Genomic DNA, 17,660 nt, shown 5'->3' on the forward strand with positions numbered 1-17,660 from the left:
GTGTTACTTTATTTCTTCAAAACAAAAGAATGTAAAAAAAAAAAAGAAAAGAAAAGAGCATTAAATCTGGAACCTATACTGACCTCACACAACAGCCAGGAGGAACAGCAACATGAACACTGTCCTCAGCCTGGATCATCATGTGGTACAGACCCCACTCACTCACCCCATTACACTGACTTGTTGTTGTGGTGAATAGAAACCATAAAGAATAAAGAACAGGTACATCACCGTTAAAAATACTGGAAGTGTCGCACTATTTTGTCTCAATCATGTTCGAGAGCTTTTGGCCTTTTGTCCTTGTCAATGCAATAGACAGCTAGAAAACCTACAACCTGCTAAAGTAACTGAAGTATTAGTATTGATCGATAATCCTATTACCACCCTCTCTCCTCCTTCTTGATATATTATGGTCATGTGGTAGTATACAGTAATAAAATCTTTGCAACAGCCTGCACACCATCACTGGGTGCAGTCCGCATGGTGTGCAGCAGAAATCGATTCAGCTTAAAGACACAGTTTCCAGGTGTCTGTTCTCTCACCATGGAGGAAACTGGTCTGCAGGGAAGCTGTTTCTAATGAGGCCCTCTGTCAGAGTGACACCTCCAGTGCCATAGGCAGAGGGACTATTCACCAGGCTGCTAGCTGCTAGCAACGACCTTCAGCAGAGCTGCCACAGAGCCACAGACACCAGACACAATCAGTTATAACCAATAAGGAAAATAGAAAAGACTATGAAAAATATCCCTTTAAGAGACAGGTGTGTGCTATACCATGGGCTGGCTCTACAAGCAGGAAACACAACTTTCATGAGGCTCCAATCACAAAAAATGAGCTGTAGGGGGTGAGGAGGCACTGTGACCTCCTCAGACTGTAAGGCTCATTGAATATGAAGCATCCAATGTCATGTGCACTCATGAATACAATCAACACCCCATGACACTTGGCCAAGAAAACCCTTTTGATGTTTGTGGAAGGTATAATTAATGGATCGGTGGCTTGTGGTGCATCACAGGATGGGTTCTGGGGGCTCTGCTGGCAATAATCTCAACGGATCCTCCTCCTCTTGTCTCTGAAAACTGTCAGATGATCAGGGAGTCTGCACAGCAGCGCTTTGGCAGAGATAAACAACACAACAAAGCATCTCAATGAACCCTGATGGTCTTCTAGCTGTCGACCAAAAGAGCAAAATTAATAACACTGTCACAAATACAAATGTCCCGTTCCTCCTTCTGAGTCAGTCTCCTCATAGTACACAACACAAGTCAAATTTATGTTTGCAGAAACTTCCTGAAGTTGGTTGAGATATGAAACCTCGACAAAGTTCCTGCTTCACACGTTTCCATTCTGATTTCACGCCCAGGCATGACTTGACCCCGAAAAACTGTCCCATCGCCACAAGTCTGCAGAACGAGCCCAGCCAGCCGCATTAAGTTTTGTTGGCTCTGGATTGGCTGACGTGACCTCAATCCGCTGCCTCGTTGGCTGCCTACTTAGATCATGGTCGTCTCGGCCTGTAAGAGCTTCTCCTTCATCAGGTCCAGCTAAAGCCTCACACACACTGCCCATCACTGGCGTGGATTACAGGGCCACTGCTCCTAGCTCACTTCCTGAAAACTGTCTTCTCTCCCTGAGTCATGAGCAGCTGCGGCAGCGGCTCTTCCCAGATCCAAAACATCACCTGAAAACACTCTAAGTCCAGAGTTTTGGATAGTTTTTGGTCGAACTTATCCTCCCTCAAACATAAGCCCTCAAATCCAGCACTCTGTGGAGCTTTATGGAGTCAGCGTGTATCTTCTAATACTTAGACGAACAAACTTAAGTCTGGAAGTGTTAACAGGATTAAAAGCAAGATCCCAAGTTTGCTTTGAAGTTCTGCAGACAACATGCACCAAATCACATCCAGGACAGTAATGATGATATACTTACAACGTTCAAACTCTACTAAAGCTCCATGTTATCATAATGATAAACAGGTTACTGTTCAAAGTTTGACTGGAGGAACTTTTTACTCACCTTTTAACAGCTGAGACAGGGACACAGCTTTCCAGTGGACTACAGGGCCATCCCTGTAAGAGGATACACCAAACATCAGCTTTCCAGTCCAGTTTCACCCAAACACAAAAGACTACACACACTCCTCACACTGTGGTTTTATACACTTTAAACAGGTTAAGATATTTTAAATGTTTTTTTTGTCACAGTTGAACTTGACATATCACTTGAAGTGTCACAGTGTGAGTGGTGATGTCAGACAAAATCAAACGTCAAATGAAAGAGCAAGAGATCAAGAAAGTAGGTGACATGTTAAGTAATACATTACTTAATGTGTGGAGATATGGGGAAACACTTGTAAAAGGAACACAAACTCAATTTTCATGCTGCAGAAGAAAGCTATGAGAATCACCAATCAATTTATTATGAACCAATCAACCCACTGTTTATTCATTCATATGCTTTAAAATGTCATGATCTGTTGAATTTTAAAACTGCACAGATAATGTATAAAGCACAAAATCATTTAGTCCAGCACTGGGTTCAGAGGGAGTAGGGAGTACAAAGAGGCTGGCACGCATCCTCCAAGCCTTGGTTGAAGAATTCATTAAGGACTTCATAAACGCCCCTGATTCCCAGCCAGTCTCCCAGTCCGCTAGCCAGCAGCCTGTTTCAGAGTCTGACAACCTGCTGCCTGCTCCTGAGTCAGCCAACCTAGAGCACTGCACTCCAGTCAGCTAGCCTCCTGTCTGATCCGGTCTCTGAAGACCCTGAGCAGCCTCCTTTCCCCCGGGACTCGCCCTGCTTTTGCCAGGAGGTATCTCAGTGTTGGCGCCCCTAGAGGGAAGTGTGGATCTCAGACATATTGATCCCCTAAGCTGTCCAGCTCGACAGAGACTCAGCCGCCCAGCGCCACAAACGACGCCCTGCCAGATCCTGAGCCAGAATCTGCTCCCAGCCTACGCCCCCCCCCCCCTGCTCCTGAGTTGGCTAGCTGAAGTGTGTTAATGCCATGATTAAGCAATACTACTGTGACTGCGAAGCCATGTGAAGGGCATAAACAACGTAAGTGTAGTATCGTAGTGTACATTCATCTTTCTCACGCTGGTAGTACAACACTACATCTTAATGTGAATAAAGTTTTTTATTAAAATAAATCTGAATAATTCCAGCCATTCCTCCTTGTTCCTTTTTTTTTATTGAAATGCTTATAAACAAATTCATTCTGATGTAAGTTAAATCTCCACAAACCATGTACTCTTCCAGCCTACGGATTTTCATATAAAAAGATCTCCAAGTGACAGCTGATCCCTTCCACCTTCCTTAATGCCACCGTGACTGCTGCATCTTTCCCTGTCAGTGCTCATACACAAGCCTTCAGCTGGGAAACGAGTAAACACCACTATGAGACGTGCGGCTGCCTGCTGACGGGGCCATCCTCAGTCACTCAGGTTGACACTGCTGTCGCCGTGACGACATCTCTACTCCGCCTGTCGCCGTCTGAAGCTGCTTCACAAGAGTCTGGCTCCGAAAATGAAAGTAAACATCTTCCTTATGCATCACAGGCAGAGGAAAACATAAAATGGCCGTGAGTTTTGATTGACCAGTTTTCTGCTCTGTCAAATAAATAAGTTACAGCCTGTTAATGATTAAATATGTTTACAATGCACATGAATGAACAAATCATCATATCAATCAAACACGTGACTGTCTGAACCACTCATGCTAGTTTAATTAACTGCTCTGCTGAATCTTTAATCGTCTCGTTAGTCTGACAGAAAAAAAGAAAAACTAATCTGTGACTTTTTATGGTTCATTCTGTTTCTAAGTTTATGAAGTAAACGTAAATTATGAAGTTATTCTGATCATTGAAATACACAAACTGCACTTTGAGCCTTAGAGTGTGGAGTAATCAGAGTAAAGTGGGTAATGACTTTATACAGTAGATGAGATAATACGATTTCTATTTAGCGAGGTTTGTGTTTTGTTGCAAGCTCTTCGGGGTACGAGTCGTCTCACTGGCGACATGTTTGCACTTGTTTATGTTTTCCCACTCACCTGTGCTTGACTGTAGCACTGAGGAGGGGCGGGGCCCTAAACACCCGTATAATGCATGAGTCAAAAGTTTAAGTGGAGTGCTGTCCTGCTTTTGATTCGTAATTAAAAAGAAAAAAAATGTACATATCATTTATCAGTCTAGTAAATGAGGAATTATGATGAAACTAGCAGTCATGCTTTCAACAGCAATTGTAGTCTACCATGATAATATGCCGTGCACATTTTTCTATTATTAATATATAAACCTTACTTAAAATCACAATCAGTTTCACTGATAGACATCTGATATAAGTAACTTTTCCACAGTAAAATGTGTAAAAACATCTAGACCTATGTTCTATATGTTGTTGAGTTGTGTTATTAGATTATCCCAAATGTTTCCATCAATTCTCAAACCAGAGAAATCTGTGATTTTAATCACGGTAACAATACATTCATTGATCATATCCTCTATGATCCTATGTCAGTGTTTTGTTTGTCTGAAGCTCAACATTGACTTTGACAGATGAGCTCCCGGGGCCCGAATTACTGATTTTGAAAGTCAAACTGCTTTCTGGGTGTTTCTACTGGTTTGAATCCCCTGGTGTGTTTGTTATGGAGAGGAGGACACCTCTGTGGATAATTCAGCTGCTGGTAAAAACCTGCTGAACGTCTGCTTCATAAGTTATCAGAGAAACAATCAGAACAAAGGTTAGCATCAATGTCAGCTCCAACTCTTCACTGAGTCTCTGTCCTCCTGTGCATTTAAATTTGACTCAGATCTCCAGTCGTACTGCCCCAGAAACCTCCAGCGGTCAGTGCCGCCTGTCCACCCGGTCCCTAATCAAATTCATATGAAATTATCTGTAGAGGATCTTCACAACAGGCAGCAGACACCATTAAAGTTTGTGACAGCTTTAAAGTAACAGCTTAACTTTCTATGCAGCAGTGTCACTAAGACAAATACCTGTGTGTTAATTTGCCACGTCTCACTCTGAAAGTGACTGATGCACTCATGTATGACTAATGAATCCATTTGCAACTAAGAATTTAACCGGAGGAGATTTGCATGCACACAAGAGAACAAGAAGCAGAGAGTAAGAGCAACAATTTGGTAGCTGGTTGAAGTAGTTGATAGGTTGTTTGCACTTGTTACTGGCTGCAGGACATACAAGTATCTGTGGCTGACTTTGGGGAGAGGTTCTAGGCTTTTTCTGGGCTTCAGACTGGATGGAGCTCAGATCCACTTTGCTTTCCACAGCGCTGGCTCCTATTGTTTTGGCCATTCCGCTGACGAGCAGCCAGTCGGCAAAAGCACATTAAGTTTTAATCTGAGCGTGATGCGTGCTTATCATTCCTGACGGGCCCAAATTAACTTTTGTCACTGGCAGCTACAGAGTGAAACAAAGCAAAAACAGGAAGGAGTGCCGCAGTTTATTTTAAGGCTGTGTGCACATGTACAGAGTGTTCCTACAAGTCTTCACTCTCATCTACATTCTCAGATCAGTGTATCGAAGGGGATATTATGACCACTGCTATGTTGTTTCACCATTGCAGACTCCAGCCAAGGTAGTGCCTGAGGCAAGCTCTGAAGCTGCTTTATAAAAAAAACACACAACTCCCCAAATATTACTACACAGGATGTATTATTCAGCATCCCAAATACACTTTGAAGGGCAGATGATGGCCTAGATTTCAGGAGACAATGAAACTCCTGATATGCACTGATTCATTTTACTACAAGCGTTTCTATACATTTTTTAATTAGTTGATCAAAAAGGTTGTATTTAGTCAGTCATATCAGGGCACATTTAAATGTGTACAATAACACTGATACTATGATAAGACAAGCAACAGATAATACACACACCAAGACTTACCCACATTTATTTTGATTAATTAGAGGAAAGTGATTTTTTTAAACACAGTGGGAAATCAAACAGATCCGGTGATTCTAATGGTTAAAGAGTTGGAGCTGACATTGATGCTAACCTTTGTTCTGATTGTTTCTCTGATAACTTATGAAGCAGACGTTCAGCAGGTTTTTACCAGCAGCTGAATTATCCACAGAGGTGTCCTCCTCTCCATAACAAACACACCAGGGGATTAAAACCAGTACAAACACCCTGAAAGCAGTCTAATTATAAAAATCAGTAATGTAGGCCCCGGCAGCTCAGCGACTCACCTGGTAGAGCACGTACCACAAAGGTTTAGTCTTACCTGCAGCGGCCCGGGTTCCAGTCCGACCCGTGGCCCGCATTTTATACCCTCTCTCCTACCTGACTTCCCTGTGTCTCTCACTGTAGCTATATGAATAAAGACAAAAATGCCCAAAAAAATGACTTAAACAAAAATTATTTTTGAAATTGAAAGACAAACATATTCTGCTAAGGTAAACAGAGCTGAGAGGTTGGATGTGGTTCCTCGGTCGGCCATTTTTCTATTTTGAAAAAATCTTAATTTACCAGAATTCATTGTGCCACAGTCTATCTTAATATAGTCGAGAACTATAGTTGAGAAGAATTCAAATGTCTATCAAACGTCTATCTAACTCTATTGAAGTCTGAAGTCTATTTGATATATCTAAGACATAGTCAAAGTCTATTTTGGTGAGAAAACCGGCCCCTGGTGTTATGTGAGATGATTTCAATAATTATTAAAGGTACTCACACTGATCTGCTTGTTATGTGCAGTGTTAAATGATAAATTAGAGATTGTAGATCCTGGAGCTATATGACAGCAGTTTGAAGATAGAGACTTATAGTTTCTACAAACAGTTGTAAATAAAATTACTGGCAAGAATCAGCCTTTAATCTCACTCACAGACTCTGTCTTTAAGGCTTTAAAGTTACCTGCACCATCTCTGCCAGGAGCCAGCTCCATGTCTGACTGGAAATAGACACTATAGAGTAAAGGGGGAGTGATTAACAACTTGTGCAAGTGTGCAGAAGCTGTCAACTTGTATTGGCAATGCTACACCCTGACGGACACCTAATGGCTATAATTACATTGGAGAGGAGGGGAAGGAACAGTGCTATCAGACACACAAACAAAATCTAATGGTCTCCCAACATAAAAGCACATTCAATGCCCAATTCTGCAGTGAATGGCTTTCTGGAATAACACTAAGGACAACCAAAATGAAATTATGTATTAATATGGAATCAGCACGGGCTTTTGAGCACTACAGTTCTGCTCTTAATGCATTGAAAATGTAAAAATGAAACAATCATTTCGATGTAAAAACAATTCCCATTCTTTAAACTGTTATCTGTGACCTTTTCAGCTGCCAATTTACATTACATATAACATTTGTTCTTTAACATATGTTGAGATAAACTGAGATGAAAGTTTGATCACCCCCTCAGGGAATTAGCAGTTAATAAAGTAAAGCAGAGAAAAACATCCTGCAGAATGTAGTTAATCAGAAATGACAGTTTGAACGTGTGAAGAAGGAATGTATGGAGCATTAATGATATGAGCTATGATGATAGCAATGATATGAGATGTTCACTCTGAAATATCTGCTAGATGCTCACTTTTTAAAATGTGCGACTCAATTCATTAAAAAGAGCATTTCGACCTAACGGCTGTGACGCTGTGCAAAAATAATTTGCTCTTTTTTCGGTCATTGAGGAGCTTCAGTGGAATAATTAAGGGTTTAAAGCCCCACTCAGGGTCAATTCACAATAGCTGCTGAAGGAAGGAGAATTGCTGAGCATTAAGATGGAGGGTATTGAGCTGTATCTCAGTTCTTCCCTCTGGCCCATCATATGCCTTCTTGAGAAACTTTTCACCAGTTGTATAATGACTTCTGCATCTTTTACAGGTATGAGGAAATAACACTGATCATGTGTCATCCAGGTTATCTCAACTTGGGCTTAGATACACATTTCTAACAGAAGCCTGGCCTGTCCTGTGAAAAACGACCCCATAGTTCGTCTGTGCAGCAGGTTATTATGACCCATAGTTACGTTTTGCTGCTAGGCGACATCTAGTGGTCGTAGTAATGATGACAGGAGCAAAGGGAAAAGTACAGTGACGTAGTATAAAGAGAGACAAAGTCCACGTCTGGAGGAGGTTGAGGTGGATGGATGAATATGACACAGGAAAGTGGTGTTCCATTCCCATGTGAAACCAGCTGTTTATATTATTTCTAGTATCCATGACCATTCTACAAAGTTAACTATGTTGTTATTATTGTAACCATGACAACAAAGATCGTCTAATATTGAGGAAGTACTTATTTTAATCCACATCACCATCTTTTCCTAAACCTAACCAAGCCATTACTGTTAATATAGTAACCCTGCCGACAAAGGTAGGTACGCCCACTCTTGATACAGTCGGTGTCTTTATCACTGTAACCATGACAACCATGGGCATTATTTCAGATTTGGTATCAGAGGGTTGTTGGTTGTTGAGGCTGGAGGAGTTGTTGGAAGCCTGTTACAAAGGTCTAATCAGAAGAGTGCTGTTGATTGTTTTATTGGAAGTGCAGAATCTGGCACTTTGGAGCTTGACCAACTTTACACCCACAAACCTTGATGATGTTGTTGGTAGTTTCTGCAGCCTCGTCGTGTACGCCACACAACACTATGGCCCCTCTGAAGAGGAAGGTAGTGGGTAAGAGGAGGCTCAGTGGTACAACTCACAAACATGTTCATTAATACAGATTTCACGAAAGCTACAAAAAAAATGATGTTCCACCCATCTAGAAAAATACTTAAGTTAGCATGCTAACAAGCTAGCCCCTGTCTCATCATCCTGCCACTTTCCAATATCAAATCACTGTATCGTCCAGTCTGCCCTCTTGTATTGTAAATGCAATGACATTTGAAGCTCTTGGCAAGACTGGTAAGTAAACAGCTGTTATACTTGATTTAACATACAACACAGCCTCCATAAGGCCAGAACGTCCTATTACTCATCATTAATAGAAGAAAATAAGAACTAAGCTAACTTAAACTGTTTCTTCATGCAAACCATCACCTTGTCTTCTAGACCTTATTCCAACTGTTCAAGGATGTTTTTCCTTTAATCAACATTTCTATATTAGGTCTGATCAAATTATCTTTATTAACACAATATGTATCACAGGCTTTTTATTAAGGTTGCAGTAATTAAACCTCTGGTTAAAAAGCCTACTCTTGATGATTCAGATGTTGATAATTTACCCAGGAGTGGTTTATTTAAGTCAGGTCCATCATAGCACAGAATTTCACAACAATGAATTTCCCCTATCTGGTTGGGATTCACTTCATATCCTTCATGTAAATTGATTACTATTGAACTAGTTTCCAAGTCATTTTTATTCTGATTTAATAAGAAGAAATGCTTTTGGAAGTCTTTCGGTTTTGGGACTCATGTACAGTAAGGAAGTTGTTCCAATAAGAAATTGACTGTGGTGCTGTTGAAACTGTTTTTACTGATTTTTGTTTTCTTTTCTTTTTGCCCTGTGGTTGAGGTGGACATTTCACGGACTAAGTTCTCAAAGTTGGACAAATCAAACTAAAAGTGGAGGAGAAGAAATGTGGTTTTATGTGTTGTATGAAGCTAGTTTATTCTGGAGTGGTTGGTGAGAAGCACTGCAGTGATTCCTGCGGTACTTGGCAACTACAACTCTATCATAAGTGTAACAAGGAAGTGGCTGTGTGTTAGCGCTGCTGTGTAGAAACTTATAAAAGCTTTATGGCTCATCATGGAGTATTAACATCAGTGAATACAGAGGGACGTGGCTGCTCTCAGTTTAGTATGTAGAGCTTGCAGAGATGTGTGCAGGTTCTTAACTAAGCAGTGACCTGTTAGAATGAGAATGCTGCAGTTAAATAGGCTGAGCACACTAATGCCTGAGGCCTATTTGTCTTTCATGCCAAGTTGATCTGATTAGCTGGGCTAAATCCAGCTACCTCCCCACACACACACACACACACACACACACACACACACACACACACACACACACACACACACACACACACACTGCTCTGCATCCTAAGAGCAACACTGTGGCACAAAGACCTTAACGTGTTCCACTGGCAGAGACTACATGGAGGAGGCTCATGGGAGAATCCAGCTGCATATATTTCATGCACTGCTTCTTCAGTGGCATCTTCACAGCCACCGTGGGACAAATACCTCCGTTACAGCCCACTAACTGTCAGCACTCTGATTGTTAATGTCCCACAGCCATGTTTACGGTACAAATACTGCAGATAGATGATTACATGTGTTAAATGTTCGCCCCACACACACACACCGCCCCTACACACACCATAAATTATTTGTGGTGGGTGACAAATAATTATTAACTTGTGAAAGACACAGATTGCATAGTCATTACGTATGTGTATTGAAACATTTTCAAATTAGAAAGACAACAGTAAGCTCAGATACAGGGTTCCTACACATCTTGAAAAACCTGAAAACCTTTAGACCAGTTCTTAAGCTTTGAAAAACCCATGGAAAATGGGAGAAATCGCACAATGTCCTGAAAAACATTGTGTTGTGCTGTCAGATCTGAGGATAGGGACTCTAAGCAGTCACAGTTGAAGCCCATATACATTCCAACGCGTTACCAGTAATAGAAGTCAAACATCACTAAGCAACATTTAACTCTAACAACGGCTTCTTCACCTCTTCAGGAAACGCAGGTCGCTCTGAACATTGCTACAACATGGCTCTTAAAATGACCCCAGAGCTCTTGATATTTGCTTTAGAAACAATTTCATATCAGATGAGGAGTTTGTATAAATCCGTCTGATACTTCAGCACCACGGACAGCGTCATGGTTTCATCAACACACAGCACAGTGAGGTGGTGGGCCGGAGAGGGAGGAGGGCAGGTTAACTACAGAGCGGGCTATTAGAGATAGACTTTGATTTAGGTTTGTCGTATTCATCTATATCAGTAACTGCTGAGTAACTGAGAACATCTGACTGCTCGTGTTTCTTGTCCCACATGACTTCATTTAGTGATGACGGTCAAACGAGGAAGGACCACACATGACTCTCTAAAGTCATCAAGTTCAATCAGTTAATCAGTGATGTGCAGGCCAGTAATTTTGTCATTTTAGGGGCAAGGCCATTTAGGGCACAAAGGCCATTGAGCGATTTGATGCCTACAAATATATAACTTGACTTTCTGATAAGAAAAAAACAGAAAATAATAAATCAGTTTTTAATATAAATGTTAAAAATAGACACGTTTTAAGATGCATCATGTTAACATGTATCATTTTACAAGAATCTATAAATATGTAAATGTATTTCATTTCAGAGAAACTTTCAGCAGATGAATGTCAGAAAAGTCTTTTTTGATCAGTTATGTTATCCACATGCGCAGACGGCAGAGGCAGCAGTAAGCAGGTAAACAAGTTAATTACACTGTTTCATCATCTCTGTGTGAGACCTGCTGTAAGTTTGAGAAGTTTGAGATGGAGTATTGTTACAGGAGTAGAGCAGCTCCTTTCAAAGGATTAGATCAGTATGTAGGCTGTGTGCGTAGCGGCTGAGAGAGAGCGCGAGTGAGCTGTGATGCTGGTGATGCAAGAACTGCTTCAGTGATGCTTTTACCTGGAGATTTTGACAGTAGCATGGGCTCAAAGGCCTTGGTGGCCGCAGGACATATAGTATTGTCCGGTTGCCATTAAAATTCCTGCCCTCATGATGGGTATAGTGTACGGATTTGTGAACAGGTAGAAGCGTAAGAAAACCAAACATAAATCAACTAAGTCCAACCAAACCAAGTAACCTAAAAGAAGAGGGAGACTGACTGCTCAGGCACATACAGTATGTATGTATATATATATATATATATATATATATATATATACCTACATGTTGTCGCATTAGGAATAGCCTTCTACACGGACCACTCTACACTTTACTGAGGTTTAAAATGTCTCCCTGTCTTAGTTTTTACTTATCCACCTGCTCGGTCTATTTCATGGTTAAAATGAAACAGAGACATCAGATGACAGTGAGATGTCAGTGTGAGCAGGAGCTCAGCTAAAAAGCTGCAACTCCCAGTTTTTTCGAACCTCACAACTTAATGTGTTTTAGTGGGTTTTAGTCCCCCTGAGTCAGAGAGCACCCAAGCTGTGTATTTATTTTTTAATCGTTTCCGCCAGCTATGAGAATGAGTCATCACACTCCTCTCTCCTGCAGAAAATCTGGATGGTGAGGAGTGAAATTTAACTACACAGGAGTATAGATAAATACTGTTGGTGGTGAAGTGAGATCATGTTGCAATCCCAGCATGCACACTCTCACACACACACACACACACACACACTCACAGACAGACACACACACACACACACACGCACACACACCTATTTGGTGATTTCACAGCAGCCTGCTGGTTCTTTCTCTCAGCATCCATCCTCTCCCGTCTCCCAAATCCACCCGGAAAGGCACTCATCATCAGAGATGGCACGTCTGTGCTTTCACACCAAAATGCTTTAGATTCTCACCCAGTGCAGGTTCCAGTCTGCTGCTCCTCACCGCTCTCCTTTCTCAGAGCACAGGCCTGTGTGCTGCTATTAAGGGTAATACAACACCAGAAACACTGTACGCTGTCATACATGTTATACATCAAGGCTGCAAGACATTCAGCTCTGATTTTAAAATACTTCAACTAAAGGCAAAGCAAAGTTGAAATTAATTCATCAATAAATGATATGTACTATATGTATGATATTGCACTTTTGGTTTATTCCTCCACAACAGTGACAGTCAGAGCTGGAGGCATATGTTTTTAGGGTTTCCATCTGTCCTATTCTAGTGGACACAATATCTCTTTCACAATTTCACACATATGGATCATATTGTATATGACTCTGGATAAACAGGGATGTACCCTGAAACTAGTCTGAGTGGAGGAGACAGACAACCACCGGGAGGTGATTCTAGTTCAAGGTTGAACTGATGGTGGACTTGATAAATATAATATAATAAAGCGTTAAAAGAATCACCAATGCACCTCTTCTGCAAACCCCTCAACATCTGGTCTAGACTGAACACAAAGAAGCTTCTTCTCAATGAGTTTCTGTCCGTTATGTTTTCCAGTGACAGAAATGACTTCTCAGTGCGACACAGTGTGTGTATAAAGTGGCATTTGTATGTGACAGTCTATACATAGAAGGTGTTTTGCATGTACTGTGTTCTCTCCTGTGCCTACTGCTTGCAGTGATGTTGATATTTTGTTTACTGATACTACAGTCGCAGTGTGTTCCTTGAGCAATTTCTCCACAGGGGAAGAAGTGTATCCCAAACTCTGCATCGGTCAAAAACCAGACAAAAAGTAGACTCCACAGCATGAGTGTGCTGACAACAGAAAGGACAATTTGTTTTTCAGAAGGGTCAGAATCATCCTCAGGGGATTTTTCTCAACATCCACAGGAAATGTCATGACAGATATCTCTGTGCTTGATGGACACACAAAACGTACAACTGACAAAACAACAAACCAAGATTGCCTTCAACACAAAGACAAACAGTGAAATCTCTGTATTTCATATACAACTGATGAGCATACCTACAGCACAATTTACACTCTGCATCCACATGTCCAGGCCGAGGTGACATACGGGCTGCCACAGCCCTGTGTATGGTGAAGTTGCTGTTCACAGCCAGATAGGAAACCTTGCAGACACAACTGAGGGCAGAAAAACTACTGTAATCTCCTCTGTGTGTCTGCATGCTAAATGTAGCCTTAGCTCAGCATCAGTCCTCCAGCCTCCACCCAGCATGGAGCTGTAAGTCTGTGGAACTGTAAAAGTTTTCAACATTATAAATGTTAAACTACCTGATTGAAAGCAGGTTGAGTCTGAGCAGCAGTGTTCTATTCTAACTGAGACCGATGGCTGCTGTAGCCTGTTAGCTACCCGCACAGCTTGCAGGGAAAGAAGTGGTGGTTGTTAGTGTTGATAAGTAGCTGTGCCTGCACCTCCTCCCTCACAGAGCCTGTCTCCCAAAGGTGAGGGTCTCAACTTAAGGTTCTAATTTTAGACGGGAAAGGGGCTTAAAGGAGAGAGAGTTCGAGCAGTGATTAAATCAGTCAGCAGGACACTTCATTTACGCGCCCCCTCATTAAGAGGTGCGTCTTCGCTGAGAGGATGTTGCATTCATCATTTCTGTTAGTGGAGTTAAGAAGTCATCAAAAGAAGACTAACAGGAACATTTGACACATTATTCATTCGCTGTTATTTCAAGCTCGAGTCAACATGGTTCACAGTTTGAACTCAAGAGATCCATACTTCCATGATTCTAATCTAATGGTTTCCTTTGATTTCACATTACAGTCACATGACCCATTTTCTAAATGAGGGTTTGTCAAAGTTTACTCCACTAAGTAAAATAATACCTGAACAATTTAGGGAAAGAAATGTAACATAGGTCTATGTTATACAATAATTTAACGATACGTCTAATACTCTATATTTTTCGGATTTTACACCAAAACCCATTTGCAGAATCAAACCAGTACTAAGCACTACAACTAACAAATATAGTGTGTGTGTCTCCAAAGTCTGATATATCTTGCCATAAAGCTCTGGTCTACTCACTAAAGCATCAAATGTGGATTAATCCGCCGCTGAAAATAGTTCCCAACTGTTGTAAACATTTCTAAAATTCTTGCTTCCTCCAATATTTGTCAGTATGTTGTGGTTACACATCATAATAAGAATAATGCTGTGGTTAGTGTTTGAGTGAGATCCAGTGTGTGTGTTATTGACCTTTGAATGGAAGGAACAGGCAGCTCATTAAAACACATACGAGCTGAAATGATTCTGTTACATGTTATTTATATCATGACCTGCTTTCTGCAGCAGACTCCACACTGAGGAGGACAGAGGTACATGATCATTTTAACTTTGTCTCAGATGGTACATATATTATTCAAAGTGGTATAAATAAGTCTGTGCAGGAACATACAAATTAAGACTAGAACTCTTGCATTGATTTTTTTAAGTATGATACTGATATTTTTCTATTTTTGGTTAATTTCCAAACAGTGTAGAGACGGAGGTTGAGATTGGTCATTCATCCAGAGCTGCAACTTTAAAACAAGGCTAGGACTAAACCGAGTATATCTCTAAGCCCAAGCCCTCCACCACGCGCCTCGAGACAGACTATGTTTCTTACTGAGTCTCTCACACAGAGCACAGCCTCCGTCTGGATCCACAACAGTTTAGTCTTTATTTACTTCAACTCCAGAAGGTAACAGACTTTCATTAGAGGCAGGTCTTTATGTCTCACTCCCTCTGTTTGATACGTAGAGTTGGTCATAGCCGTTAGTACGAAGCCTCGTTACCGATGACTTCTCTCTCTCTCCCTCCCTCTCTCCTGCTCTCTCTGCTCGCTGTGTAACAAGAGGTTTAGCCCTGAGCCCCCGGTCAGCATCCATACACAGTCCAAAAAAATAAAGTCAGAAAAATAACTGTAAACATCTGCTTAGCTTAACTCAGCTATGCGTGGGGTAAAATGGATTGCTCTTTAGTAGCTACAGTGAGAGAGGAGACAGAGTATGGGGTGAACAGAAAATGGAGGAAGTACAATCTACTTTTATTCCTTCCTACAGTGTGTCCCCGCATCAACCACCTATGTGCATGAAAGACTCAGGCTCTGTCTTACACACGGCGCAAAGCAGATGACATTTCATGAAAAAATAAATAAATAAATTCAATTGAAGCTACAAAATGTTGATCATCTATCATTGATGATATTAATATGATGAAAACACCAACTCACACAGCTGTTTCTATGCTTCAATTCTTTTTGTTTCATGAAATCAATGATGTAAAAAAGATGAAACATGTTCACAATGTGTTGTTATGGTAACCGTCCACCAGGTAAAGATGTGCTTCTATTGCATTCCAATGTACTTGGACACTTGAAACAACAGTGTGTAGTAAACGTGCGGCACAGTGAGGAGGGCAGCAGATTACACTGGTAATGAGGTTGTACACCTACTGTACGTGCTGTTTAACACAAGAGACGAGTCACTGAGCGTCTGTAATCCTGCTGGAGGACTGCAGGAATCTGTTATGTTCAAAAGAAAAGGGTTGTGTTTTGTAAAAATATTATGACCACTGGCACTTCTGCAGCACCAAGAGCCTCATAAGTGCTTATTAATGTTAATAAGAGGAAAAAAAATAGCAGCACGGCGGGGCAAAACGATCCACTGGGAGCGCTGGCAATTTTTCAGCGAGAAGCAGGGAGGCGATTTGTATTCCCCTGCTGTGCCCCCCCCCCCCCCCCCCCCCCCCAGCCACGGCATTTCTGTTAAATCTGAATTCAATTTAGGGAAAGCTCCATTTAATTTTTAAGCAAATAAAAGATATAAATATTCCAATGGAGGGGTATATGAACAGGGTTGAAAGTGCTCAGCTGCACACATTAATCTTTGGTACAAATAAACATATTAAATATTTCATATGGAAAGTTTATGAAGAGGCCTGGAAACACTGAGTTGATTGAACGTCATCGCTTCTCTGGATTTACAATCGATTCAAAGATCTGCTTCAGCACATTAACACTGACTGGTCCTCAATGAGTCTGTTAGTCATTAATAAAACACACTGCATGTCTTCAGGAGCACTTAAGCAATTTGTAATCAACATAGCCATGGGATATATGACACAATTATTCATTAGGTAGTGTTTTTTTTTTCTCACAGAGTGCAGGGATGACTTTAATGCTGTGAGATTTAATCAGCGAGGACTAATTTAATCACAGTCAGTTGCAAAATACCACAATCTGATATGTTAATCTAAAAGCATGCTGGGTATTTTTATTCCTCTTTAGTTCCACAAAGAGCAGAGGAGCTGATTAACATGTAACACAGTGATAAAACAGACACAGGAGGTGAGCAAATACACCAGCTACACCAACTTCACAGTGAAGCTAATACAACAGAATGGAACACAGCACGCTAACATGTCTTCATTATGTCTCCACGCCGGAGACAGTCAGAGCCGGAGACACATTGTTTTCAGGTTGTCCGTCCGTCCGTCCGTTCCATCCTCGTGGACACGATATCTCAGTAACACCTTGATGGAACTTCTTCAAATTTGGCACAAAGATTCACTAGGACTCAAGGATGAACTGATGAGATGAGTTGGTGGTCAAAGGTCAAAGGTCAAGGTCAGTTGTAGCGTTAAAATACAGAATTTAACTGAACAGCTGCTAGCAAAAACAATAAGGTCAGTAACACTGTCATTATCATGTTGCATTCACTGCTGGTAGTCCAGGCTGACGAGAGCCAATCAGAGAGCAACCGTGAGTGTCTACGTCATCCTTTCCAAAGGTCTCAGTTTCTGTCCGTCCAGATACAACACAACCGCAGAGTTTTCAAAATAAAACGGGTCCAGCAGAGTTTCTGAAAGTCTCTGTTTTAGAGGCTGAAATCTCTGGAGTCGTGTGGATGCTAGGTGGAAACGTTGCAAAAGTGGCGCATTTTAAAACTAAGAAGCAGCACTGTGGATGTAGCCTAAGCCAGTAACTCAGCCAGTAAAGTGGAAATGACCGACAACACAATAAGAACCGTTGTGTTAAAAGCACAACCAATTGAAGTCCATTTCTGCCAGGGAAGATATCCATACATACTGTATATACACACTC

General features: G+C 41.3%; 1 protein-coding gene across 1 annotated transcript in view; it reads right to left on the reverse strand.

Annotated features, from left to right (window-relative positions):
- The window catches only part of lrfn2b (leucine rich repeat and fibronectin type III domain containing 2b), a 138,384-nt gene that overhangs the window by 98,680 nt on the left and 22,044 nt on the right, over positions 1–17,660 (reverse strand). The window contains exon 2 of the mRNA XM_056363318.1: positions 2,017–2,069. The gene's annotated coding sequence lies outside the window, so the exon portion shown is untranslated. The remainder of the gene's footprint in view (positions 1–2,016; positions 2,070–17,660) is intronic.

Source organism: Seriola aureovittata, chromosome 19 (genome assembly GCF_021018895.1).
Source record: "Seriola aureovittata isolate HTS-2021-v1 ecotype China chromosome 19, ASM2101889v1, whole genome shotgun sequence".
Classification (NCBI taxonomy): Eukaryota; Metazoa; Chordata; class Actinopteri; order Carangiformes; family Carangidae; genus Seriola; species Seriola aureovittata.